This window comes from Bacillus rossius, chromosome 10 (genome assembly GCF_032445375.1).
Source record: "Bacillus rossius redtenbacheri isolate Brsri chromosome 10, Brsri_v3, whole genome shotgun sequence".
Classification (NCBI taxonomy): domain Eukaryota; kingdom Metazoa; phylum Arthropoda; class Insecta; order Phasmatodea; family Bacillidae; genus Bacillus; species Bacillus rossius.
Window position 1 is genome coordinate 9,415,236 of NC_086337.1, and position 25,847 is coordinate 9,441,082.

Genomic DNA, 25,847 nt, shown 5'->3' on the forward strand with positions numbered 1-25,847 from the left:
ATTATGTGGAATTTTAGAGCAAACGCTGTTAACACTTTGAAACGCAACATCATCACATGATATATACGAGTACCTCAAATAATCATATGAAAAATTATTTTCAGACTCATGGTATTTGTATTATTTGATGGTCTGCTCAGGGTACTCACATATAGCCCAATTTAAGAACTCATTTTTCACCGCAGTGAGAAAAAGTTCAAAGACCTAATCAAACCAGCTAGATTTGGAACAGGAAAGACGTAGTTTATTGGAAGCTAGTTAGTAAATTTAATTTTTTTAAGTTTTTAAAATTAAATATGTTTCAAATATTTTTAGAATAATTAATTAATATGGTGTTTAGAAATAAAGCCACCACATACGAGAATATTAGGAAGCAGTTTGCGTTTCTAATCCGGAAATTTCAATTCCCAATAATTTATTACTATTCTTATATAAATTAAAAATAATAGTTTTACTAACCATATTTTATTATATTTTTTTAAGCCATGACTTTAAATTATAACTAAGTATTAAAGCGTAGTTGTGGTATTATAAAGTTTTATTTCTTAATGCCTCTTCCGAGTGTAAATGCTGTGATGTTCACGAAAGCAATACATACGGATGAATTACACAGGTAAGCCATATTTTCGAGATTTCTGAGACTTCCACAGATGGCAGCAACGTGTTTACACATTTCCGTTCCAATTGACTTCCGTTCCATTCACGAAACTACTCATATCAAATGCCGTCTACCGAGATCTAAGATGTTACATATTAAAATTAGGCTAATAACATTCTCGGTTTTAAATTGTTTCTTTATTCCACTGACATTTGAAGTGTTAAGTATATGACAATGAATGTTATTAATTACAAATAATCTGCTGAATAAAATTTTTATTGCGTAAGTTTATTTAGAAATTGTATGCGTTTTGTGTTGTTTTAATATTGTTAAGTATAATGCTTTTAATAATATCAATAAAATTTTTATCTCATTATTCCGAGCAATTGTTTAGCAAATTTTCTAACATGATATTGGCCTACTGTATTTGGTCAATGTAACTGTTGTATAATAAGATAACAAACAGAATTTTATATTTTTGTAGATAGTTGTTTTTTTAGTGTGTTTGAGTAAGCTGCAGCTTGTAGAAATGTATCAATAACCATATAATAATGTTTCAAAATGTATTTTAAAGCAAAGTAATAAAATATCAAAGTCCTTTGTAAAAACAATTATTAAGGACTTAATTAAGAGTTGCGACGTTTTTAGGTGAGCAAAATACGTTTAATTAAGACAAATCCCCAATAAAAAGACTTGAAGCGACTGGAAATATGGTCTTACGGTTCGCAAAAATAAGCTGTAGCAAGAAATAATGACTAACATTTATTTGAAGTTCCGCCAAACCGCATCCCAGAATAATTTCCCTCGTCTGTAAAACTTTTACGTTCCGCAGCTTCTAGGGGAAACCGGAAAGAAGTCTGCCAGCGGAAACAGAAGAGCTTCTTGAAAAGAGTGCGGCCAGTGTGCGCGCTTGTGTGAGGCAGTGGAAACACAGGAGAGTAGTGTACACTTGTATCCAACTGCGTGGGCGTGTCGCGGAGTCTCCTCATCGCGAGCAGCGCCCAGTGACACCGCGCTGGTGAGCTGCAGTGATTGGTCGCGACGGATTCCCTCGGCAGCCAATGGCGAGGCCCCGTGCCAGCTGACCGTCGCTACGAACTGTAGGAGATGGCTTGCTATGACATACTTCTCCGCCGCCATAGCGCAACCCCAATACATTGCCGAAATTGTGTTTCACCACGCCTGATATCGGTCAGTACGCATTAATTATGATTACTATCGTTCGGCAAGGTTACGGCCACTTTTAAAACTGTTTCCACAATGTTCACACAAAAACTTCGCCCTATGTACAGGCTGCCCTGCACGCATGGCTTTGATATTGCAACAAGTGTCTTCATGCAGAGTGAATGTGGTAGTCCATGCATGGCCAACCCCTGGTCATAAGCCCAGATGTCTGTGAAAATTAATAAATTGCATATACAACTTAAACAACTCCTGTTTATTCCTGTCACTTGATACACTGTATTGGAACACAGATCACATAAATTCCTAGGGTTTATGAAACCTCAGTCACTGATTTCTCTAAATACATAAAACTGAGTCATCTGACTCTGTGCTCACTTAATTGCGTTTCCTGTCATGTTCAAAGTATCTTTTTTTTTCTTAAATTCACTTAAGGTCTACATTCAAGTAACATTCAACAACTATTGTACACCGGAGCTAACTACTTATAATGTGAACTTCATGTTTATGGCATTTGTTTTTATGTTCTTTCAAAGTCTGGTTACTGGGCTTTCTGGTGTTGTAGACATAATGAAATAACCGCACCATGTCATGGGATTTAACTTATAAAGCAAGAGAACTTGTACCCGAAAAGCGTATCATTATTTATACATTTTTAGTATTTTTTTATTGTCAGTAAACAGCAAATAAATTGTGTTTTTTGGTAATTTTTAAAGCCCAATCCCACAAAAATACACCTACATAATTATCTTGTATGTGTGTACAGGTGTGTGTGTATTTTAATGTGTACTTACGTCATACCCATGTTTACTTCTGTTCTGCCTAATCAATTTCAATTACATTCTTTTTCTGTTAGTTATCAGCTCCTAGAACGATTAGAATTGTTTTAGTGCCACCTTATTTAGAAACAATAGAATTTAAGTTTGACTTTAACTAATAAATTCTGTAATAAATTAAAAATTATGTCTTTCATCAACAATAATAATAAAAAATGTCCTCTATACATTACACTTATTTTTTATTCATGGTATGACACACTTAACCATTTAACATAATAAATATTGTTTTAATTTTTTTTATAAAAAAAATTCTATGAAAACTAATTTTTAGTTTTTAAGTTGTGTTCGCAATAAAAATAACAAAAATTGTGGTTTACAATCAATGGCACTTTACTAAGTAATAAAACTTTGTTGCAAACTCTGCAATATCGATCCAAAATATCCATCTGATGGAAAGCATATATGACATAAAAGTGTACATTTAATTCCTTTTTACACGCTTTACGAAACGATTATTTTTTTAGTATTAGAACAATTTAACTCATATTACCAATATGCTGTTTTAATTATCTTTTATAATTAAAATTATATATTTCATATTTATTATATTTTATCCATGATTTCAATGAAATTTAACTGTGGAGAAAGGAACTAACAAAATTTTTTTATGTTTTTCATATTTAAATACAGGTAAACAATATAAGCGTAGACGCTTCAAATAGTGGTACAAATAATTAAGACACATTGTTACTTGTCTCTTAAATTACATAGCTAATAATATCACTGACTTAGATCCTTCCACTATAAAATGAATTAACTTTGACTCAGTTATTTCTACACCAAATGTTTTTGTGAATAATGGTAAGAGAATGTACTCTTATGTAGTAGAATGTTTCTACTCTGCATCAAAAGAAAGTAGTAACGATGTTTGATTAGCATTGGATCTTATTTGCAATTTATTGAATACTGGCTTTTTATATACCTATTTGAAGGTCATTATCTGCCAAGTTAAATATTATAAAAAGTTTATTTAATATGGTCAAACAACTGCCAAGTAAAATATTATTATATGCGCGCTTCGGAAATACTAAGAGCAACATTCATTTTAAGCGAAATTGCTTCGAAACGGAAACGAAATGAAAGTGAGCAAGAACGGAAAAAAATTAAACACGCATGACTGAAAGAATCACCATATAAGAAATATTCTGGCAAGATATTAACGGGAAAGTATACACTTTCAGTCTGTCTGTAGGCTAAGTATCAACGCAATAACAATTTATTATATTTTACTGAAACCAATAATGTATGTGATGATTAAGTTCCAGAGAATTAATCTTGATAATTTTTTTTCCTTTATTGTTAGTATTTATAATATTACACCAAAACATGTATTACTAATACTCTAGTGTTTTAGCTTAAGTAACGATATAAGTTTTCTGACGCAGAACATTATTTATTTTGTGGTGAAACATGTGGCATTATAAAATTCACAAGTTTATTAACTTTATACGCTTAATTATTCACAGACATTTAAACATTGATTTGAATCAGCATTTTATTATACTGTAAATAAAGATACATGTGCCATTATCTTTTTTCGTACTCATACTAACTTTTATATAACTCAGAAGCCTTTAAATAGTAACATTGTGACACTCTTGGTTCAGACTGACACAAATATTCAGTATTGTGTATATTGTGATGAAAAACGTTCAGTTTTTTTTAATTCATACGTATTTCAAAGGTGTTACCATTTGTTGGGATTCCACTTTTGACAGTAACTAGTAATGACATTAAAATGTTATAAGTTTACGTATCTTGTATATAATTGTTATTTTTGCGTTAATTTGTCTCATTACCCTGTATTTTATTGTTCACCATCATATAATATTTTGCAAAAGTATTGGTGCAGGTGCAATGTGAAAATGCATCTAGTATATTTGAAATCAATACCTATGTATATTTTTAATAAAATCAAGTACTGAACAAATGATTTTTAGTTTCAATGAAGTGTTCAAACGATAAATTAGGACACGCAAATAAGTATTCTTACTTATTTATTTAGATCTACCATGCAAAGGACTCGAGGTCTCCATTTACAGGGATTCGTTGATGCACAGGAGGTCGAGGTACGGGTACCTAGGAAACTGACGATGAAAGTAAATAACAAGATGCGTCATTTTCATATCATGTTTTGTGCGGAAGCAAGCGATCAAGAGTGTGTGTCCGGGCTTTCTTCAGTCTTCACTGTGTAACCCAAAAGAGATTATTTCGCTTTATAACATTATTTTTTTTAACCTTTAACTTATTAAAGAGGGAAGAACCCAATACGACACAATATTAACATATGAATGTACTACTAAAATAATTCACAAGTAGGCTACGTTGAATCCTTCCACTGAAGGTGGCAAGGAAACAAAATATTTGTATTCTCACTTAAATATCAAGCAAATGCACCGATTGTTCCTTCAGAGACATCTTGTCAGTACATTTAAATAAAACTTCATAAAGAATACTTTTCACAAAATTTCTACTGCAGATTTGGACGTCCACAGATTGATGTATGTTGTAAATGTGAACTAAGTACTAAAAACAAGTTAAAAAGTCCTCACATAAGAGATAGCGTAAAGCAAGCAGCAGAGATCAAGTTGAATGTACACAAACAAAGAAGTGCACAATTGTATAAGTTAACAAAAGAAGAAGAAGAAGAAGCCTTGGAGTAATTGGCATATATCATGAAGCTGAAGGACTAAATGACTAAATCTACACCTTGGTCTCAAGTAAAGTAACTGAACTCTTTCATCTCTCAGATGGGACACTTGGCCAAAATAAAAATCACGTAGTTTTAAGAATTTGTGGATGTGGGAATCAACTTAAAACAATTTGTTATAGATTTCCGAATTGGGGCACTCGTTTTTGCCATGAGATCGTGCTTTTGGTGTTATAAAACAATAACTTTAGAAGTGTGATCGATTTTATACTCCTAAACAATATTTTGAGTTTAGTGCTAATAATATGCATAATATTAATGTAAAGGTGGTTGACAGCAGCCGTGAGGTATTTCAATGAAATGTGGAGGCCTACATATTTTTAAAAAGAGTACTCTCCGACTAAACTGCCAAAAGTAACATTCTTTTGAAGTGAAAAACAGGGTTTTACGTCTGCAAGTTCTAAGTAATTTAAGTATACTACATTGATTCCAGGGGTGGTCATTGCATTACCATTCATAAATAGTGTAGAATTTCATACATTCAGACTTCAGAAGCACTCGAACAATTCTTTTGTATGGCAGCTCCTAGTGCCAATTAGTTTGGTCAAGTATCAGTCAGTTACAAAAAAAAACTATAAACATTCACAAACTGCTCTGATGAAGCACAGGACTTTTCCAAATATCACATCTTGGCCAGGGACATCCCAAACCGATGACTGAGATTAACATGCGCTTGTACTTATTTTGAGCATTTAGTGAGTGACAGCGATTATGATGATTCCTAGTGTGAAAATATGTACACCTACCTGTCTTCCAGATTTACTAATGTCCCGTTACTTTTTTTCAGTAGATACTTAATGAAATTTACATAACTATTAGTAATTTTATTATAATGATGAAATTATTTTTTACTATCAATATTGTAATATGCAAGGCATTATATTTAAATATTACCTACATTAATAACACTGGCCAACAAAAAATATTTTTGTTATGTTTCCTTCACTTCATGAGTCAAATCTTACTAATTTTGGGTTCAAAAAAAAAACGAAAACGACAATTAAAATTTTTTATTAGCTCTAGTTTCTGTGATACACCATGGGTCAAAATATATAGGTAACGTTAACAAATTGTGACAAATCTGTAAATTTTAAACCATAAGTTTATCAACATTATAAATTAATTTGGATTTATTAAATAGTAGTTAAATTTTTTTAAGAGTTGAAAATTAATGGCAGAATACTTGGCAGGTTGGATATTATTACCATCATGTGGATTTCATTTTTCTTTTGGCCTGTCTCTTGTATGTGAGTTCTAGAGCATCCCTACACACGCACCAACAGTAATCTGCAAGCATTGATTCATTCCAACGGCCCTGATATTATCTTTGTTCCATTACAGAAATATCCTGATAGAATCTCTCACCGTGTTCATCACTGACCGCACCACAACTAGGAGGGAAAAAGTCTAGATGAGAGTGGAGAAAATGAATTTTGAGAGACATGTTGCATCCAAGTTCATGATATTTTTGTAGAAGTATCCTCACCAACTGAACATATTTATCTTCTCTTTTGTTCCCCAAAAAGCCTTTAATAACTCCCTTGAACGCATTCCAAGCTTCCTTTTCTTTCCCCTTCAAAACTCTGTCAAACGCAGGATCCTTCACAAGCTCCCGAATTTGTGGCCCAACAAAAACACCTTCCTTAACTTTTGCATCACTTAAGAAAGCATTTTCCCTCAAATATCTAAAGGCCTCTCCTTCTTTGTTCATGCTTTTGACAAAGTTTTTCATCAAACCGAGTTTAATATGTAGCGGTGGAAGAAATATATCTTTCGGGTCGACGAGAGGCAGGGCAACAACATTTTTTTTTTCACTAGGGCCAAGATTTTTTGCAGGCCAGTCTGTTTGAATGTAATGTGATTTCCTATCCCTACTGTCCCACATACATAAAAATCAGCAGTATTTAGTATACCCCAGTTGCATTCCTAAAAGTATAGCGATGACCTTTAGATCACCACAGATTTTCCACTTGTGTTCAGCATATTTGATTGAGTGGAGGAGGGCTTTCATGTTTTCATAAGTCTCTTTCATGTGAACTGCATGTCCAACAGGAATAGAAGGAAGACGGTTACCGTTGTGAAGTAATACAGCTTTCAAACTAAGCTTCGACGAATCTATGAATAGCCTCCATTCAGTAGGATCATGGTCCAAATTCAAACATTTCATCAAGCCATTAACGTTGCAGCATACTCAAAAAAAGGAAGGAGATTCTTCGAACGCTGTCTATACTGTGATACCCTGACATCATGCTGGAGAAGATTCCACTGCTGTAGTCTTGAGCCTAGAAGTTCTGCCTTATCCTTTGACAAATCAAGGTCTCGAATGAGATCACTTAATTCCGCTTGACACAGTCTGTGCGGTTTATCATCTGTTTCCTTAAAATCAGGGTCGTGAGATGTGCTAGGCTGGCTGAGTTATTCTGCACTATCTTCATTTTCCACTTCAAGTTCATAACTGTGGGGTGGGGTAGGTATTGGTAAACCATCTGAATGTGGAATTGGTCGAATAGCCGAAGGATTATTTGGGTATTGAACTGTTATTTTTTTCTTTGTTGACAATTCCGACTTTATTGGTGGAGTCAAGCAGAAATAGCAGTCATTTATATGGTTTGTAGGCTCCCGCCAAACCATGGGCACAGCAAAAGGCATAGATCGTTTTTTATTTTTCAACCATTCTCTTAAAGTAACTGAACAAGAGTTACAACATATATATGGAGCCCACGACTTATCTTGGTCACCTACCGTAACTCCAAAATAATGCTGATAAGCAGTCTTAACAGCAAGAGTAAGATTGCGTTTCTGTGACGAAAATGTTACTTCACCACAAATATAACAAAAGTTATTCACTGAATTCACACAACTTCGTGGCATTTTGGTTTAGTACACTTAAATATTACTCCAAAACATTAAATTCGAATAAGAAAACCACAGAAACCACATTAAGCACTATCTGAATAACATAAATCACGTATATAACCTCAAAATAGCTGTACAACGTTTGGTTTTGTCAGTTAACAGGCGTACCAACATCCAAAAACTAAATTTCTCAACAAAGTGAACGTTGAGCATGTAAGAAGTGACATGTTACTGTATCTTGAAAACAAGAGCTAGTTGGTCATTTTCGAGTTGATTTTTGAAACATATTCATTGTTGGCCAGTGTAATAATTACCAGATAAATAAATAATAAATAATTTCGGAAAGTTTTTACGTATTGACTCTGGATGCACCAAATCAGTTAAAAATTAAAAAAAAAAAAAAATATATATATTAAAAAATTATTGCATTTTTTTTTCTATTTTCAGATAACATGTTACGTGAATGTAGCCATAATTTATCACAATATCTTATAAAAAAATTCAAAGTATAGCTATTTAAAAACTTTTAAATAAAAAAATTTAAGTCTCTGTTGAAATATTTGAATTTTTTTGATGTAATTCCTTTAGTCACATAACAAATTATTTCAGAGTAAAAATAGTTTTTGTAAACTTATTAATCCATACTTACTATGTTAACAAATATTTAAGAAGAATTTCAAACACCATACATTGATTTAAAAATCTGTACCAGACATCAAATTGTCTGTGAATAGCCTGTATTTTTTATTTGTTAAAAAAGACCGGTTTAACAACAACGACTCACCGTGATGCGGCCTGCGATGTCATATACAAGGAGTCGCCATGACGTGAACTGCAGAGTCAGATACAAAACACGCCATTATGTGGCCTGCGATGTCATATACAAGGAGTCGCCATGACGGGAACTGCAGAGTCATATACAAAACACGCCATTATGCGGCCTGCGATGTCATATACAAGGAGTCGCCATGACGTGAACTGCAGAGTCAGATACAAAACACGCCATTATGTGGCCTGCGATGTCATATACAAGGAGTCGCCATGACGTGAACTGCAGAGTCACATACAAAACACGCCATTATGCGGCCTGCGATGTCATATACAAGGAGTCGCCATGACGTGAACTGCAGAGTCAGATACAAAACACGCCATTATGTGGCCTGCGATGTCATATACAAGGAGTCGCCATGACGTGAACTGCAGAGTCAGATACAAAACACGCTATTATGTCGCCTGCGATGTCATATACAAGGAGTCGCCATGACGTGAACTGCAGAGTCAGATACAAAACACGCCATTATGTGGCCTGCGATGTCATATACAAGGAGTCGCCATGACGTGAACTGCAGAGTCAGATACAAAACACGCCATTATGTGGCCTGCGATGTCATATACAAGGAGTCGCCATGACGGGAACTGCAGAGTCATATACAAAACACGCCATTATGCGGCCTGCGATGTCATATACAAGGAGTCGCCATGACGTGAACTGCAGAGTCAGATACAAAACACGCCATTATGTGGCCTGCGATGTCATATACAAGGAGTCGCCATGACGTGAACTGCAGAGTCACATACAAAACACGCCATTATGCGGCCTGCGATGTCATATACAAGGAGTCGCCATGACGTGAACTGCAGAGTCAGATACAAAACACGCCATTATGTGGCCTGCGATGTCATATACAAGGAGTCGCCATGACGTGAACTGCAGAGTCAGATACAAAACACGCTATTATGTCGCCTGCGATGTCATATACAAGGAGTCGCCATGACGTGAACTGCAGAGTCACATACAAAACACTCCATTATGCGGCCTACGATGTCACATACAAGGAGTCGCCATGATGTGAACTGCAGAGTCAGATACAAAACACGCCATTATGTGGCCTGCGATGTCATATACAAGGAGTCGCCATGACGTGAACTGCAGAGTCAGATACAAAACACGCCATTATGTGGCCTGCGGTGTCAGATACAAGGAGTCGCCATGACGTGAACTGCAGAGTCAGATACAAAACACGCCATTATGTGGCCTGCGGTGTCAGATACAAGGACTTGCTGGGTCAGAATGCTCCACTCCCGGACGCAGAGTGCCCTTGGAGAGCAAACAGTGAGGGGAGACCAGCGACACGGGGAAGGAAGCCTGAGAGATGATGAAGTCAGGGAGCTTCACACGTACAAGCTCGCGTCACCTACTTGTTTTTAGGGAATATTTAAATTCTCAAGAAAGAAAGTTCTAACTATAACCACTTAATAATTTTGATATGTTTTGTGATTATTTTTTAAAGTTCGTGTTTTAATTAAAGTAACAGCGATATTAGGATATTTGTAATATTATTTAATCCACTGGTTATTATACTTATGTCATTTACAACCTCAAGGATATTACTTCTCGGTTTTGGCAGAGGATGTTGCACGGCGACTGTTCGCTCGGCCAATAGAAGCGGCGGGCGAGTGCAGGAGCACCCCGAGCACACATGCCACAGCACGACGCGTAGGGAAGGCAGTGGCCGCCAGCCGCCGGCTGCGCGAGTGTTTGCAAGCAGAAGCGGCCATCGTGCCCTGGCTTCACACAAGGAGAAAAGGCTTCATTTAAGGGAATGGGGGAGTTATTTTAAAATCACATGTGGATGGTAATTTTCCTCTTATTTTATACGTCAAGTATGCAAAACGCTATCATGTTCGGTATAAAACTGTAGATTGTATTGCAAAGCAAACAGAAAATCTTTTCTACATAATTTATCTAATAATATTAAATATAAACATTTAAGGGGTTCTTAATCCTTGATTATGACGCTACAAAACATGGTTTGTATTTGTGTCAGAATGTTGCGCTTGAAATCACACTACATACAAGCTAGAGCGAGACAAGTCGACACTTTTTGAATGTCGTCCAACCTTTCAGAACTACTTGGTAAGAAAGGATTTAGTCTTCTAAGTGCATTATAGCAACCATCATTCTCTTAAGGGTCCCTAGGTACTTGTAAAAATTGAGATACATCCAATATTTTTCATGCGAGACGAAATAAAGATACGCTTTTGATTATGGTTACACAGGTTGCAAAATCAATTGCAGTTAAAAATAATGAATTTTAATAAAGCTTTAAAATATTGATTGTGTTTGGATTTATCCATATATTTAATTTTTTAGTTATTAAATTCAAATTGTTTGCATAACAGGACACAAATGATATTTTCCCAAGCTTTAATACCTTCTTACAGTATGATATTTACAAAAGAAAAGGTCTCTATTTTCAGCTTGCTGAGAGGACGTAACATTATTAAATTTGGGCAACTGCACTCTAAGTGATTCCACCAGCGAACGGGTGTTCAGTTCCACTCATACCCGCAACCACACGTACGCCAGGCCGAGCCAAATTAACATGTAAAAAAGAAGTTCTATAAGAAGTGGGTTAGTATTAAAAAAATCCATAATGAAAGGTTTTTAACTCATTTAATAAACCGCGAGATTATATTTCAGATGAATAATAATAATTATCTGTAAAAAAACATTTGAAGTGTCGATATTAGCTTTATTTCTCACTGAGGTGTTTTGACTGGTGTGGAGTACGTGCAAGAGTGTGCTATCCGCCAGCTGGCCTACCGTCAGTGCCGCACGCACAGATGCATTCTTGTTGTCACAGCCGGACATGTGTCATGTAGTTTCATGTTACATTCACTAGCCAGTGTGAGAAAAGTTGGTTTCAAAACTTCAAAAAAATTTATATTCGGTTGAAAATAAAGTCATAAACTAAGTTCAAATAGTTATTTACGCTGTAACATATTTAGATTTAATAGTTGATATCACGTCGTATACTAGTCACTTGTAACTTAAATAAAAAGTTACAATTAAAAACATAAAAATTATGATTCTTAATTGTTATAAAATATTTAAAATTAAGAACGAAAGGACAACATTACTGTCTTGTCGTCCTCATTTGTATATTTATATTTACTGTGAATGTAAATGGTATTTTTGCAAGTTTTCTTCTGTCATTCTTACTAAGGCTATCTTATTGAAAGAATTTCAGTTAAATTTTAGGTCTCTGCTACTTTGTTTCCTCCTTAGGTTATTGTTCCATGTTTTTTTCTGTCGTTTGTCATTTCTTTAGACTTATGGAAAAAAGGAAAACTAAATTCACATGACATTAATTAACGCTATTGCTTTCAAACTCTACAGAAAATCTCGTCGCTTCGTCACAACCAAAGTTTGTTAACCATGTGTCGAAAAGCAGGCTGTACGGTTATCATGATGTGTTTATACAGAGTGGATAAGGATTTGACATACAAACTTGGTCTGCAAGTTTATAACGATAAAAAAATGTTTGAAAATATTTTGTTTAATGAATTAAAGTGCTTTCTAAGGCTACAATTATTATTTTAAGTTGGAGTTAAAGCCTGATTTATTAAAAAATAATAGAGAAATTATTTAAAATTTGAAATTTAGCTTGACGGTAGTAAACCTTTCAACCTTTTTTGTTTTAAGCTGAACCGGCAGCTGAAATTTATAAGTCAAATTTCAGCACGCTCTGTATTTGTATCGCTGTCTCTTTGCAAACCGGAATCATGAAATGAGCTTTCTCCTCCGAAAAAGAGGAAAAGCACGCTACAATAAGAAATGAGCAGTGCAGAGAGCACGCTGACAGCTGGCTGCTGTGGCTGCTGTGGCTGCTGTGGCTGCTGTGGCTGCTGGTAAGCAGGAAGGCAGCGCGGCACTCACCTGACGGCGACTGGCGGTGCGTGGCTGGAAGCGGACGCGCGAGTGAGCGCGCTGCGCCCGCGCCTGCTATATAGGCAGCCCGGCGCGCACCGGGGCGCCTGCGCGCTCCGCCACCCGCCAGCCACCTCCCTCCCTCCTACAACCCCTCCCCGGTGCTAGAGCTGCACCGACCCACACGCAGACACATGCACGTACAACCACCAGTTGACAAACTACATTTGTTTAGCTTAAAATTTTTTGTACTCTGATTAAGTTTAAATAACAGGCAAAACGTTTTTGAAACTTATAGGAAAAAACTATTAATTGGTATAATTTTTCCACGCTCAAATTCAAACCTTTTTACCCATCGTACTACAAATAACTGTGTATAATTTTAATCACCAAACTTTTTTTTTAGTTTAACGAATAAAATATGTCCATTATTTTACAAAAGTGAATGTCAAATTTCATTGTTAAAACAATAAAATGAATCGACTTAAAATATTAACCAAACATATCTTTTTTTTATTTTAATGGACACTTTAAAACATTCAGAACAAGATAAAACATATTTCATACAAGACATCAATTTAAAATTGTATACTTTCTTAACTATATGCAACACAAAATAAATGTTGCGTTAGAAAATAATTGATGACCACAAATACTTTTAATTTTATAAAAGTTATAAATACATCTACGTTACTATACTCGGAACTGTATGCTCTCAGAAACACGAACCTAAAAAAATAAACTTTTACTATAGTACCTGCAAAAATTTGTAACGTTTTCTTTAAAATGTTATTCATCTGATTACATTCCAGATATAGGCAAAAAAACTTGTTACACATTTATTTACCAGAAAACTCGAAAATTAAATATTTATAAGCGGATGTATATGGAAGATAAAATTATGTATTAAAAATGTTGTTATTATTAATACTCAAACAGTAGTATACGAATGTATGTCCGGAAACTGGCTTCTGGCTGTGGAGCCGGGAGCCGGTGTCCGAAATCTTGGATTGTGACGTCACGGCGGCCATCTTGGACGAGCGTAACGGGACACAGCGTAACGGGACAAGTAGGACATTGACCTTTGACCTTGACCCTGACCCCGACGGCCATTTTGGATCCGCCATTTTGGATCCGCCATTTTGTATGACGTAATTGTGTTCTCGAAAATTCCGGTGATGTGTTTTCCGCCATTTTGAATTATGACGTCACCGTTGCAATTTTCGTTACGGTCGCCATCTTTAACTTTTTTTATTTATTAACCGATTTTAATGAAATTTTTTTTAAAAAATTATAAAAAAAATAATAATAATAAAATTTTACTAAATTTTTTATTAAAAACAAACATTTACGACACGGAGCTCGGAGTCCTCGGTTCGAACCCGACGGGTGCAAAAAAAATGGCGACCGATCCTTCCCCTGTGGTAGCTGCTGGCAGACTGACTTACCATCAGTAACAAGGTATATATCGTTAACTGATATGACGTCATGACCGCCATCTTGTCTTCGATGCTGGAAGCCATCATCATTGTATCGTCGGCTGCACGCCATGTTAGTTTAATTCTTACCCGCTAGAGTGCAGTAATCATTTATTACTAAGGTGCCCGCCACCTTTAAATTTGGCCGCCATCTTGAAAATCCGTAATTATTTAGCTAGAAATTCGGGAAAAGTTCCAAAATTCATTAAATAAATCACTCATTAATTTACATATTGATTCGACCGAATCCTATCCTCGGTTTGATACTTGATCGATGCAATAATGTTTAATTTTATGTAAAAAATAATAATTTCAATAAACCATGTTCAACATTCTTAAAGAGACTCTAAATCCTCTACTACCATCATCCTATCAGACATAAAGACCACCATATTGGAAATCCGTAATTTTAATGCTAGAGATGCGGGAAAAAGTTCAAAATTCATTAAATAAATTTGTAATCTATATAATGATTGATTAGATCGACCGAGGTCCTTGGTTCGATCACTGGCCGATAAAAAAAAAACAACTTTAATATTTTAAAAAATTACCACTAAAGTGGCAGGTTTTAGAAAATAAAAACACTGCAAGTTATTTTAAAAAAACTTTTATTACATACATACTACACTACTACAAGTACAAAAAAAATACACAGACAAATTACTAAAGTCTTGTGGATTTCTCTACGTCTGCATCTGCCACCCACGAATTAAAGCGAGGTGGAAAGCCCCACCACTTGACGTAGGACAGTCCATTTCTTCGGGATCTTCACAGCTGTCGACACCTCAGCCATTGAGCTCTCCGCTGCCGTGGTCTCCTCTGCAAATGGTATCGGGATCTCCGTCTCCATCATCGTTGCTGCCATCGAGATCCCCGCTGCTGTCGGTAAACATTCTATTCCGGTCGACATAACTAAATCTCACGACACTTAATGGAGAGAGCACGTCCGTACTGCACCGCGGCCAGAGGTGAACTGCGGGTCCAGTCGTCTGAACCTCGCTTATATACCCGTGGTCTACTGGTATACTACATGAGTCAAAATATTTTCTTTATTTAAAAATTTTTTATTAGGTACCTAAAAATTGTAGAAATATAAAACACACGAGTTCAAGTGTTACACATTTATTTATAAAAAGTACACAAATACATATTAGGTTAAGGATTCAAGCATTTTCACAAGCAATGTCTTTAATGCCGCACGAACTGACTCGTCGACTCCGGTTCCAACTGGTTCGTTGACTCCGGTTCCAACTGGTTCGCCGGTCACGCGATCAGGAACACAGGTTTCCATCTGGTCATCTTCTGCAACGTCGACAACTCCGACAAGACATGGTCGGTGACGTCTGTGACCACGTCTACGCCTGGGCTTTGGCTCAGTGCCAGTTGGGACAGATTCACTGCCTGAACTGCGACGACGAGACGCACACCGTTTGGACGTCTGCGTAGAAGCATCACAGGTCGCAACAGGTTGCAACACGTCCATGTTTGGTGTTGCACATGCAGACGAGGCGACTACCTCAGCGATGCTAGCAGGAAGGATTGTGTGTGGTCTCATGTGATAGACGGCACAGTTTCCAGGTTCGCAACAATCTACCAGCTGCTGAGTCGGTTCGTAGGACACAGGAAAGTGCGCAAACCGCCAATGCTGAACGCCTCTACTCGACACTGCTGAAGCTAGGTCTTGCGCACACGTACACGTTGGCAGGATGAAACGTAAACATCTTCTTGCAGGTCGAACGTCAACTGAAGGCACGTACGTAGGTACGACATTTATATATGCTGGCTCCTACTAACACTGTGTGTGCCATTTCTGCATTAACTGCGAGTTTGTACAGGCACAGACACGTTCAAACTTGTCACGTAGCTGCACGTCGTATATTGCACTAAGCTTGCGCAGGGAAGGACAGCCGTAGTCGGTCTGTAAGTCTACGATTACAACTGACGCATCACACAACTTGCTCAGCCATTTCTTCTGTTCAGGTCCGGCAACGTAGATTATTTCGTTTTGCAGTAGTAAATACTCGATAGTGTTTTTCACTTGGTGGTACGGAATCTTTCCTTCGTCCCACTCTAGTCCGTGATAATATTTACATAACCATTCGTTTGACCGTTTGCTTTTTTCGTCTAGTAGTTTCCACGGATACGGGGGTCGGAACGTGCGGGTTCGAGTCTTGTCTCCGGAGGTGACGCTAATTTCCTTGAGCACGAATCCATTTTGACTCTGGAAACCTTGCAGGTTGCAGTACATCTTGTCGCTAGCAATGCTCGGTCGTAACTAAATTATTATCGAAAACGAAACAGTATTTATGTCAGAATTTTCACAAGTTTGTCTCGACAATTGTACGAAGCAAGCCGATCGTGAAGTATCAGACAAAAAGCATAGGTGTTTGGTGGAATATTTCCGCTAGTCTTTATCTCGATCCTACAGTCGATGATGTTTGAATTTATTCGATCATCCTGTTTGGAAACGTCAAACACCATTAACGGAGCCTTGTTCTTGAAACTGTCGGGACTCAGTATCGGTGACTGTCTCCGCCCATAGTAAGCTTGCTGAAACTTGGCATACATTTGATATGCTAGAAGGACTCTTCCACTTTCAAAGTCCATGTTCATGTCAACGTACGGATAACTTTCGCTGTTTAAAAATATTTTTACATTGCGTATTTGATAGTTATCGAATACGGAGCGACTTACTCCTGCATTGAGCTGTCTTCCGGTCTGAAGCTCGACGATGATGTATCTTGGTTTTTCCGTAGCGAAGCTGGACTTTACTATCCAATTAATACGCTGACTATGAGGCAAGCTAGGATAAGTTTCCAGGCTCCAGGATCGGAATGGCACATCGAAGTTCTTGCCATTTTCTATGTTCTTCAACATCTTGACTCGTTCAACGGTGCTCACTTGGATGTGGGGCAGCATCCACTCGATAGACTGTAGTGTTAGCGAGACATCTTGAGGGTTTTCTGCAGCGGCGACAATTGCATTAATGTGTGTGTTGGCTAGAAGCAGTACGAGCTCTTGTTTCGAATTAATGATTATATTTTTGTAGTCCTCAGCGAATCCGAGAAGCATGGACAGAGGAACACAAACTTCGAACTTCCCTTCGGCATAAACCGGAAGCTTATATTCATCCTCGAGAGCCCAACCGGCCATCTTTGCAGCAGACAGTTCATTTGGCGTGAGCGAAAGGTAATTTTTTATTGCAGATGTTATGCCTACATCTCTCATCTGGTCTACCTCGACGCCATTGAGTACATAAGTAATGCGCTCGATTAGGTGAAGAATACCATTGCAGGATATTGACGTCGTTGTCGGATGCGTACCATCCGATTTTGTAAGCGTGCCTCGTATACGTAGAAATGACAGCAAAGGTAAAGTACAAATATCTTGGTGCTGTACAGCAATGCGTACTTCCGATGGTAGTGCGTACGGTCCGAGCAGGAAAGTCTGGTACTCGTGCAATTCCATTTTCGTAATGCTGTCATCAAAAATGACCGGATCTTCCACGTTGAGGATTTCGTCTTCCATATTTATTCGGCACTTGTCCAATACTGAGAAGATACTTTATGTTGTCAGGTGTTAACGCACCGATGTCTGGTAGGGAACTGTTCTTATTCACGGCAATACGATTTCTTTTATAACTGTTCGGTGTTACGAACTTTATGCCCATATCTTCAAGTGCAGCCGTAATGTAATTTCTTCGTCTTGAAAATTCACCAATCGTTCTCGCTGGTCAACGATTCGGACGACGACTTCGTGTGCGCACTTCACGATGACTGGAAAGTAAATGATACTTTGAGGTACTTCGACCAGTTTATATCCTGGCGGGACCATCGGCGAAAACTCGTGCAGCATGTTGCTTAGTCTTCCGTTGAGATACGTTCCACTTGCCAAATTACAGTTTATTCTTATGACATTCACAGGCAAAATGTTTACTGCGCGCGTAGATTCGTACGTTCTTCCCGTATCATAAACCTTTGATTCAAATCCGAGCATCGTACCTATGGTGCCAGGTTTCGTAAAGTCGACATTTTCACTGCATGTTAGAATGCTTTTTTGAGTGTTTGGATTTCCACGCAGTTGATAGTCTACATCCTGTGGTAACATATCCCTGATGTAATTTGCAATGTCGTCAATTTCATAAGAGCCAACAGGTAACCGTATTTCATGAGCGGTCCCATCGCTTTTCAGGAAGCAGATCTTGCAATTTTCTTCGTCGATATTCGGTATGGCATTATACGTTTGAAAATCTACGAGTCCGATACACCATTCTCCGTCTAAATCCAGAGGCGGGAAATGAACCGCCCGCAGCTCAGATGCGTGACCTGTCAAGGTAAGTGTTATCGACATGACTAATAAATTATCGTCACTGCAGAACCTTAAAGTAGCAATTTTTATCTGTCAGCTAATTTTTGTTTGTTAGAAAGCGAAGACACAAGTGTCCGCAGTTTGTTTGATTAGGCCTCTGTTCCGTTTCATAATTGTAAAACAACGTAGTGGACCGGCCCAGGTACTGTCGCAGTTCGGGCGGAGGTCTCAAATTACCGAAACTGTCGTAGTAAGTAGCTTTTTTTCCAGACTTTATGTACGCCACCCAGTGCGTGCCGCGACCCGACAACGTGTCTAAATTAATTATGGCGCACTCACGTATATTTGGCTTGCTGGGAAAAGTGTCTCGCATAAACACACCGCGGAAATTTGGTATTTTCAGTTTGCGTGCGTACTTTATTAAATCTACGTTGGTGAGCGGTCGTTTCGGTAGGGAACTTAGGATTTTTTTTATTAGTTTCTTTTTCATGCCACGACCTGTCTTGTGAGGTTGCAAGTACAGTCCTGCGCCGTTTTTTTTACCGATGGCAATGGCTTCCATGCTGGCATTGTGTCGCTGTGCTTCTTTTAACTGCTTGCGCTCATTCTTCGAAGTGTTGACTGCCCGCACTATACCACCCGTTGCACCGATGAGGCCACCGAGAGCACCCAAAGCAGGCAAAAGCAAAGGAAGAAATCCTCCTATAATCTTCTTGTCGCGAGTCTGTAATTTTTGCTTGGCTTTTTGCACGCCTGCACCGATCTTGCGTTTGGTCTTGCGTGTGTTAGTCTTTGACTTGATGGAGCTGTTTCGACGAGCACCCAGTCCTAATTTCGTCTTTGCCTTCATGATCTTAGATACGCCCCACGCTGCGATTTTCTCTCTGAGTCCCGCGTTCGACGATTTGCTTATATCTTCGGCTTCCTGTGCCAATATCTGATCTGCTCTGTGCCTGGATTCCAGATCCTTGCTTAATGAATATGCGATATCGTGCTGCTTGCACTTTTCGTCGAGAGAATTAATGCCCACGTCACCGCGAGCTAACCTTTTCGCTAGTTTAGTGCCGGGGCCGCAGAATCTGTAGCCGGGAATGTGTAGCTCGAATGGCAGATTGTTTATCAGCGAGTTCACGAGTCCTGCACCGATGTGTTTTTTGTTCTTACCTCTTCGAGTCATTACGCACAACTGATCAGAAAGTATAAATGTGTTTGATTTTATACAATTACTTTAGTACAATGCAGGTCGTCAAGCAAGACGTGTGTTTGCCCGTACGCATTACGCAAGACGATGTATTTAGTGCGCGTGAATCACGACATGGCTTACTGTTGCCTTCTGCCGTACGTTGCATAATGGCGGGTCCGTCAAACTGTGGCAAGACGTGTGTTTTACTGAGTTTACTGGAGGAACCAAACGGTCTTCGGTTAGAGAACGTTTACTTGTATTCCAAGTCGTTGCAACAGCCAAAGTACCAGCGCCTAGCAACTGTTCTGCGCTCAGTGGATGGTCTGGAGTATTTTCCGTTTAGCGATAATACCGATGTTGTACCTCCAAGCGAAGCAAAAGCCAATTCCGTGTTTGTTTTCGACGATGTAATGTGCGAGAAACAAGGCATAATACAAGAGTACTTTTCCATGGGCAGACACGCCAAGGTAGACTGCGTTTACCTGTGTCAGACGTACAGTCGTATTCCAAAATTTCTCCTACGAGACAACGCGAATGTCATAGTACTTTTTTGCATGGACGAACTTAATTTACGCCACGCTTATGATGATCACGTAAACACCGACATGACATTCCAGGAATTCAAAGACATGTGCTCCTTGAGTTGGAAAGAAGAACACGGATTCCTAGTTATAGTCAAAGACTGGCCTCTATATGAGGACAGGTACAGACGAGGTTTCGATCAGTTTATTGCCAAACATGAGTCATAGCATTTCAAAATTCGGTCGTAGCAGTCGAGACTTACGTACTGCTCTCAAGTCTCATGACTGCGATATCCGCAAATACATTTCGCTACTGGCTCAAAAAGTAGACAGTGTGAAAAAGGAATTACTAGAGTATCTCGTTGCCATCGACCAGCGTGTGGAAGCCTCGGATTCTCGCATTCGCGACATGATCGAAGTATCGAATGCACAAAGACGTGACGATCTGAGGACTTTTCAAAGTAGTCTGAAAGCATCACTAACTCACTTGTCAACAAATTCAGATTTGGCCAAACACAAGAAAGAAGTTTCTGCGAACGAATAAAAAAGTATAAAAGGAGGTCTTGCAATAAGTTTTCAGCCAGTACAATGTCAGACCTGGCCAGTGACCTTCATCGAGCTATACAGTCTGTTCGTGAAAAATATTTACTTGCTAGACGAACCAGACTTGCACGTGAGATGGAAAATGAGGAGATATTTAAACCAATCACTAGTCGCCTCGACGAACTTAAAAACAAGGAAGAACCAGCCATCATTGTGAAGACAGAAGTTGAAGATGAAATGCCAACTGTAAAGAAGAGAAAGTATGAACCGGATCGAGAAGAAGAGGACTTAACAAGTACAGAGTCCATGCACAAGAAAAAAATACCGAAAAAGGGACATCAAGTTAATGCAATGGTCCGACCATACCTGATATCGTTTACGAGCCGGAATAATGACACGACCTACGGAGTGTACAGAAAACATAATAAGTGGTTCCTCGGTGCTAAAGAAATAGACTTTCTACCAGGAAATATCGTGCGCGTAGAAGCGTTCAAAACACGCGGGACGCCGGGTCTGTACGAATTGCTGTTTCGCAGGGAGCCTAAAGGATATTCTCACAAAGACTTACAGAAGTACAAAAAACTGCTAGAGCTAACCAATGCACATTTTCGCGATAACGATCCAGATAGTGGTGTATATAAAGACGTAGATCATGAAAAAATCGACATTCTCGCTAATCTCTTCAGTGAACTAACAATACATGGCCAAAGTTTAAAAAAGCTAGAAAGTGGTCAGATATTTGACTATGTATAATGGGACGACCCTAATGAATTAGTTGATCGCCTTAGAATTCTACATGCTTCGCTTACCATGGAAACTATTCGCACATCAATGAAATTGTCTCCATACTTGAAGAACTGAGGGAAGCCGGTTACATACAATGAGTCGAACCGGAATCGCTCGAGAAATTCATGCTCCTGCTAGACGGAAATACCTTCGTCGCAAAGTCATAGTTCGTGGAATTGACGATTTATTCCAGGCGTACCTTGTTGAGATGATACCGTATTCCCGATAGAATAAAGGTTTCAAGTACATGTTGACAGTCATCGATGTTTATAGCAAGTTCGCTTGGGCTAGACCTGTCAAATCAAAGACTGCAACTGAAGTAGCCAAGGCAATGAACAATATTTTGCGTGATGGACGTGTACCGTCGCACCTGCAAACGGACCTCGGGAAAGAATTCTACAATGCAACCTTCAAGGCTTTGATGAAGAAGTATGGCATCAAACACTACTCTACATTTAGTAACGTCAAAGCCTCCGTTGTCGAAAGGTTTAACAGAACTTTGCGTTCCAAGATGTGGCGGCAGTTCACGGCTAACGGAAATTACAAGTGGCTTGACATCTTGTCGAAACTAATAAGCGAGTATAATTCCACGGTGCATTCTACCACGAAAATGAAGCCAAAGGACGTAAAGGACAATCGCCTGCTTCAAACAGTGTTTTCGAACACGAAGAAGAAAGATCCACGAAAGCGTAAAGCTAACGTCGGTGACATTGTGCGAATCTCCAAGCAGAAAGGTATCTTCGAGAAAGGTTTCAATGCGAACTGGAGTCCTGAACTTTTCCGTGTGACACATGTTCGTGAATCAGGGCCTAGGACCTACTACCTCGAATATTTGGACCATAAACCTATCCATGGCGGCTTCTATGCCGAAGAGATTCAGCCTACTTTGTATCCCGATACGTACTTGGTGGAGAAGATTATAAAACGAAGAAATGGACTATCCTACGTCAAGTGGTGGGGCTTTCCACCTCGCTTTAATTCGTGGGTGGCAGATGCAGACGTAGAGAAATCCACAAGACTTTAGTAATTTGTCTGTGTATTTTTTTTGTACTTGTAGTAGTGTAGTATGTATGTAATAAAAGTTTTTTTAAAATAACTTGCGGTGTTTTTATTTTCTAAAACCTGCCACTTTAGTGGTAATTTTTTAAAATATTAAAGTTTTTTTATTTTATCGGCCAGTGATCGTACCAAGAACCTCGGTCGATCTAATCAATCATTATATAGATTACAAATTTATTTAATGAATTTTGAACTTTTTCCCGCATCTCTAGCATTAAAATTACAGATTTCCAATATGGTGGTCTTTATGTCTGATAGGATGATGGTAGTAGAGGATTTAGAGTCTCTTTAAGAATGTTGAACATGGTTTATTGAAATTATTATTTTTTACATAAAATTAAACATTATTGCATCGATCAAGTATCGAACCGAGGACAGGAATCGGTCGAATCAATATGTAAATTAATGAGTGATTTATTTAATGAATTTTGGAACTTTTCCCGAATTTCTAGCTAAATAATTACGGATTTTCAAGATGGTGGCCAAATTTCATGATGGCGGGCACCTTAGTAATAAATGATTACTGCACTCTAGCGGGTAAAAATTAAACTAACATGGCGTGCAGCCGACGATACAATGATGAAGGCTTCCAGCATCGAAGACAAGATGGCGGTCATGACGTCATATCAGTTAACGATATATACCTTGTTACTGATGGTAAGTCAGTCTGCCAGCAGCCACCACGGGGGAAGGATCGGTTGCCATTTTTTTTGCACCCGTCGGGTTCGAACCGAGGACTCCGAACTCCGTGTCGTAAATGTTTGTTTTTTATAAAAAATTTAGTAAAATTTTATTATTTAATTTTTTTATAATTTTTAAAAAAATTTCATTTTAATCGGATAATAAATAAAAAAGTTAAAGATGGCGACCGTAATGAAAATTGCAACGATGACATCATAATTCAAAATGGCGGAAAACACATCACCGGAATTTTCGAGAACACAATTACGTCATCGAAAATGGCGGATCCAAAATGGCGGATCCAAAATGGCCGTCGGGGTCAGGGTCAAGGTCAAAGGTCAATGTCCTACTTGTTCCGTTACGCTGTGTCCCGTTACGCTCGTCCAAGATGGCCGCCGTGACGTCACAATCCAAGATGGCGGACACTGGCTCCCGGCTCCACAGCCAGAAGCCAGTTTCCGGACATACATTCGTATACTACTTCAAACATAGGATTTTATTAAATATTTGAACATGGTTTGTTTCCACTATATTCGAATATTATTTAAACATTTCTTGGTAGAAATATATTTAAAAATTGTTAGTTTAAAAGACGTAATTTTAAACATTGTGAGACTTTCTGTATTCGCCAGTGATGTGTAAAAATTTAACCTCGGTAAGGAGCAAATTAATATTTATTCGTGTTTGCAAATAAACTGTTAATATCAAACTCGGTCAATAAATTTAACGTAGAATACTTTAAATAAATCCCTAGCATGATAACTATACGAAAACTGTTCATTGTAGGGAAGAACGGGAAAAGTTTTCCCCTTTTAAATATCTAACTATAACTCTGTTTAACAGGATAAGAATATTGCTTTCTCAGAGCTAGCCGAACAAAAACATTACCAAACGATCTCATGTAAATGCATCAACACTGAACCTGTAACATTTTCCTCTACATGGAATCATAATTGTCTGCGTTTTTGAGATCTTCGTTAGGCGTGTTGATAGTGAAATTTTAATATGCACCAGAAAAGCAATAAAAAAGAGCGTGCATTACGCAATGGAAATAAAACAGGCTGAAAGTCCAATGCTCATGCATGCAGGAACTGCTGTAGCCACATGCCCATGTTGCCAAGATGGCGGACCCACGTGTGGCAACTTGCACCCGTATATACTTATTTTCGCGAACATATGGAAATGTAATAAGCATATTGGTATGCCAAAGTAAACTTGATGGTAGCAAAACTATCCTGGAAAACATTTTGTGTTCTAGTCATAACAAGATATAATCGCAAATTAAATTTACCTAAAATTTATTAGCCAAGAAAGTTGTTTTGGAACAAATATAGTATCAAAGATAATTAACGTTTTGTTGGTTCCCTGAAGCATGACGAAAGTGGCGCTATATTGTAAGGATTTACAAACTGAAAATGGCAGTTTAATAGATTCATTAAAACAAAATTGACATGAACTATTTTAAAACATATATTATAATACATAGTATTTGTTTATACATTTGGTGTTTTTCTTTCTTTCTTAAACTACATAAATCAGTCAGTAAAGACTTCATACAAATAAACCTTAACGTTATTGATCTGATTCAACATTTCAGTTTTAATAGTATAGACATTTAATCTCAAAATTCTTTTTTATAAACATGGCTTCGAATGTATGTAGTTAACCAAATTTTTCTCTCTACAGTATATCAAACGCTGCACTTTCTCTACATTTCTATGTTAACTAAAGATAGTCAAAATTCAAATGCGTATTCATTATTGCTCTTTATGACTGTAAATCATAACATAAAATATTAAATGATAGTTGTACTATTGTAAAGTTTAGTTTGGCACATCAATATGATGTTCGTAAAAATTAATATATAGGGATAAATCATGCGGGTTCCCCATCTTTTAGAGACTTCCACAAATGTCAGCACAATGTTTACACATTTCCGTTACAATCGACTTCCGTTCCATTCACAAAATCACTCCTTCAAATGCCATATACACATGGCTAAGATGGTTACACATATTGAAGGCTATATATTTTTTAGGTAAAAATAATAATTTCCAAAAATGTAACCATTTTACAACTTTAGTTTGAACTTTGGGATCTGTAGAAATTTCTAATTTTTAAGATCCTTCATGGATACTTGCACACATAATAAAATAAAGAAAGCATGTAAACTGGACTTAAAGGACGTAAATAAGACGTTATTGATGTAACTAGTACACTGAATTTTAATCTAAAATACTGCTGGTAACATGTTTTATCATGTTGATATTTAGTACTTTAAAAATATATACTTTTATTTATATTCACACATTAAAACATATTTTAACACTATTGTAATTTTTAAAATTTTTGGCAATTATTACCAAAATATTTATTATAAATTAATCAT

General features: G+C 37.6%; 1 protein-coding gene across 1 annotated transcript in view; it reads right to left on the minus strand.

Moving 5' to 3' along the window:
- LOC134535769 (abdominal ganglion neuropeptide L11-like) overlaps positions 1-12,946 on the minus strand; it is a 332,345-nt gene extending 319,399 nt beyond the window's left edge. The window contains exon 1 of the mRNA XM_063375015.1: positions 12,909-12,946. The gene's annotated coding sequence lies outside the window, so the exon portion shown is untranslated. The remainder of the gene's footprint in view (positions 1-12,908) is intronic.
- Positions 12,947-25,847: the final 12,901 nt, after the last annotated feature.